This window comes from Marmota marmota, unplaced genomic scaffold, assembly GCF_001458135.2.
Source record: "Marmota marmota marmota unplaced genomic scaffold, marMar, whole genome shotgun sequence".
NCBI lineage: Eukaryota > Metazoa > Chordata > Mammalia > Rodentia > Sciuridae > Marmota > Marmota marmota.
The window spans coordinates 25,233,323-25,237,027 of record NW_026000242.1 but is presented as its reverse complement, the minus strand read 5'-3'; the positions used below and the strand labels follow the sequence as shown (position 1 = coordinate 25,237,027).

The 3,705-nt window shown below is 37.5% G+C and overlaps 1 pseudogene; it reads right to left on the bottom strand.

The window, feature by feature from the left end:
* Positions 1 to 658: 658 nt before the first annotated feature.
* Positions 659 to 3,375, bottom strand: LOC107145721 (annotated as a pseudogene).
* Positions 3,376 to 3,705: the final 330 nt, after the last annotated feature.

Below are 3,705 nucleotides of genomic sequence, written 5' to 3'. Positions count from 1 at the left end.
CCCAATTTGTAAAGAAACTGAAACCTGGGGGTTTGCTGCTCAGTGTTAGAGCACTTTCCTAGCATGTGTGAGGCCCTGGGTTCAATCCTTAGCACAACATAAAAATAAATAAGTAAAATAAAGGTATTGTGTCCAACTATAACTAAAAATTAAAATATTTTAAAAAACCCTGAAACCTAACTTAGGAGTATATATTTTAAAACAAATAGTCACTAACAGTCAAACACAGCTAATCACAGTGAGCTAACTGATTAGACTATGCCTATATAAAGCAAATACCCCATCACTTCATGCCCAAAGAAGGCTGATTCCTCATTGTAGCCAACAGAGTAATTTCTCTACTACATGTCTACCATCAATCTATAGAAGTTCCCTGATCACCCCACTGGGTAGAGCTCTCTAAACACCTGGTTCTGACAGCTCTTTGATTTGTGAATTGTTCCTTGCTCAAATAAACTGTTAAATTTAATTTGTCTCAGTGTTCTTTTAAAAACACTTAAAAATTTGACCTTACTAGGAACCATTTTAACACTTTTTGTTTTGCCATAAAAATTAAGTATGCAATGAAAAAAAAAAAGTATAAATAAGTGCTCTCACTTCAACTAATATGCATGTCTGTGACAGTAGTTTGTAAGTCAGTATGACAGTAGAACGAAGGCTGAAATTCACATGATCTCCCACTTTAAAGGTCTCTGCTATTTGAATGTGCTAGATACCTGTCTACTTCATATCTTAACTATGCACCTACCTAACAACACTGATTTTAAAACTATTAAGTAGTGTTGAACTATTTGCTATGTTAGTTTAAATGAATGCAACTTAGCTTTAGCATTATATTCAGAAAAATAAGCCTCATGATCTTTAGTTTCTAATAGAAGTAATGTATCACTTAAAGAGAGGGTCCCTGAATTTGCTGTTAGAGCTTACATATATGTGGAAAATGATACTAGTCAGTCATTGTTTGCTGTTTTACTCTTCAGCAGGCCTTTGCCAAAGTTCAGCTTTAACCAAATCAGAGTCTAGCATGATATACCAGATTCAGCATCTCTTAAGGGGTACTGCTTTTTCTTCTCTACTAAAAAGTTGGACTGACCCAGGCTTTACCCATGATAGGCTAGCAGCATGAACACTATTATTGTGAGTTTCCTCAGGCTTTTTCTGAGTCAATATCTTCTCTGGATTCAAAAACAGAACGATTCCATGGAGAAAAGCTAATTGCATGGAGTTCTTCTGTTTTGGGTTGGTCAAATAATTGGGCAGTGCAGATCTTAACACAGCCATCTGAATTTCTTTTCAAAGGCTGAATGTCTTTTTCATCAAATGCTGTACTGCAGCCTCTGGTCTTAGGGGGCTTGCTCTATTGTCCATCTAGGAGAAAAATTCTCCTTGAATGCATTAATACTTGGCAAATATAATTATGGTTGTGCCTCCATTTCACAAATACTGTCTTCACATCCAGTTCACCTGAGGTGGAATCAACTAGTAGTGAAAGACAGGAATATCAAACAAGTGACCATCTGCATAGTTATCAGGAATGTAAATGGTAAACTTAAATGTGCCATCTTGACATAGTTCATACTATATGAATGTTAATAAGAACTACATTACTGCAAAATGATAAGGTGTTTCCACAAACAAGATAAATTTAGCAAGAAGAGAACACTCCATGAAGAACAGTCCCTATGAAGCATGGGTGACATTTTTTGATTGTGCTGCTGGGGAGAGACAATATAGTCTTAGTTATGGGCAATGCATTTTTTTTAAAAAAATATTTTTAGTTGTAGATGGACACAAAATCTTTATTTTATTTATTTGTTTTTGTTTTGTTTTTCATCTTTTTTCTCTTTTAAAATTTTATTTTAATTAGGTATATATGACAGCAGAATGCATTTTGACTCATTGTACACAATTGCAGCACAACTTTAAATTTCTATGGTTGTATAAGATGTAGTGTTGCACCATATGTGCAGTCATACATGTACTATTTATTTGTTTTTATGTGGTGCTGAGGATCAAACCCAGTTCCTCATACATGTGAGTCAAGCACTTTACCACTGAGCTACAACCCTACCCCCAGGCAAAGCATTTTTGGAAATAGAAGACAACTATTTCTTTGGAGCAATTTGAGAAGGGGTAGTTTTTATGTGCCCTGTTAATATCTCCTCTTCACTATCAGATCATTAACATACAGAGCTTGCAAACATGTTCTTGAAAGGGTTCAAACATGGACAGTAGTAGTGTGTTGTCAAACACACACCCTCAGCATTCACTCTACCCACCAGCCCGTGGGGCAGTGCACCTTATCCAGGACTTTCAGTGCAGAGCTCCGGCAGCATTTCCAGGAACAGTGCCAGTCTGGCCCCTGCTGTCTCCCCACCCTTCCCTGTCTTCAGCTTCTGTGGTGTGTGTGTTTTATATTGAAAGGGATTAAAGGACAGTCTGACTTGTCTGGGTTCCAGATTTGCCTTGCTTCTGTAGAGAACTCTTAAGAGAGCTTACAGAAGGACATTGAGAGTAGCCATTTCCTTTCACTTCCCTGCTTAGCTGCCATCTGCTGTAGCTGGCAGAATCAGGGTCACTGCTCCCTCAAATACATCCCTTCTCCATTTTGCTAAACAATTCTTAGAATTTTGTGACCAGAGATTTCTGAATCAATTTTTAGCTTCAGTTTAATGTGGACGTATTTTCATTTTCATTTGGATGGGTATTCAAGAAGTTGGTTAGTACTGCTCTCTGGTTTTCAACATGGTCAAAGATGAATCCAAAGTGCTCAGGTAATTCAGTCATTCACTTGGAAGGCTATAATACTCTGAAGGACTGAGCTCTCAATGTGATCTTTTCTAAAGGTAGCAGCTGCTTGACATTGGTTAAGATTTGCTACTATAGCACATAAGAAAGGTTCCTCCAAGATTCAAGTACGTGTGTGTGTGTGTGTGTGTGTATAACTGCCTTTCCATGCCAAGAACACACCTTTATCTCCTAGGAGTTCAATATTTCTGTTGGAGGCTTAAGGTATTTTATAACATATTGTCTTAAAACATTAGACTGTGTTTGAGTTAATATTCAAGCTTAGGACATTACAGTATCCCATGTCCATGAAATCTGCTACCAAGTACCATGTTCTTTCTCAGAATTTTAGAGCCTGAATTAAGGACCTTAAAAATAACCTTCTATAAGATGTTTACTTCTTTTTGACCTTTTCAACTTTCTGCCCTTCAATTTATACCTACCTACAGATATTTGTAAACATTTACAAAATCTCTCTTTAAACTGAGTCTCAACATGGCTCCCTGTGTTTGTTCTTCTTGTTTTTATTCTTAATTAAAAGCGATCATTAACTTTATTCATCTTTCTATACTTTTTGTAAAATAGCATGTCGGCTATGGTCTAAAAGCCAGTAAACTGAATTTATTGACATTTTTATTAGTGCATACATAATACAACCATATATATAAGAATATTTTGAACATCGGAAGATGGCGGTGAAGGGAGTGCAGTACCCCCGTGTACCGCGTCACTGTGCGGGAGAATGACGAGTTAGAACGGCTAAAAGCTATCTTGTTAGGAATTTCGAGCAAAATTGGGGTGCTCCAAAACCTAGAGGAAGGATTTCCATCGCACGAGGATCAGCTACGGGGGCTCAAACGCGAGAGATTTGTCGGCACGGAGGGTCACGCTGCTTATTCAGCAAATCGCCCCGCAGCT